The sequence below is a fragment of the Gekko japonicus genome, unplaced genomic scaffold (genome assembly GCF_001447785.1).
Source record: "Gekko japonicus isolate JY-2015 unplaced genomic scaffold, Gekko_japonicus_V1.1 scaffold2456, whole genome shotgun sequence".
NCBI lineage: Eukaryota > Metazoa > Chordata > Lepidosauria > Squamata > Gekkonidae > Gekko > Gekko japonicus.
The window spans coordinates 256,153-256,705 of NW_015169252.1; positions in this window are offsets into that span (position 1 = coordinate 256,153).

A 553-nucleotide genomic window follows, 5' to 3' on the forward strand; every position below is an offset into this window, starting at 1 on the left:
GCCATGGGAGGGTGCAAATGACCGGGGGGCGGGGGGGCAGGCAGGAAGCCTCCCGTTAGCAGGCTGGGGGGGAGAGGCGATGGTCGCTGAGCTCAGCTGGCAGCTCCAAGTGTCCCTTCCTCATTGCCAAGCCGGGAAGAGACGCTCCCTGGGGTGCTCCCTCCCGCCCTGCGTCTCCGCAGCGGGCATCCTCTCAGCCAGCCGTCTCACCTGGGCAGGTGAAGCCGGGCGGAGACATCCCCGGTCTGAGCCTATTCTGGCCCCAGGTGGAGAGCAGCTCAGGGGTGGGGCCGGGAGTCCTCCCCCCCCCAATCCCCCGCTGTTGATGAAGCAGCACTCAGGGAGGGGGGCTCTCGGAGCTGGAGCTGGACGGCTGCCCGCCACTGTTGACAAATGGGAGATTCATAATATTTAGCCTGACAACTGAAACAAGACGGGGGCGGCTGCAGGGACTGGCTCCGTTCCTTGTTGGGGAAATAAGTGAGGGGAGGGCGATGGGGCAGAGGGGAGGGTTCTTCTTCTTCTCAAGGACCGGGTGGCCTCTTGGGGCGGG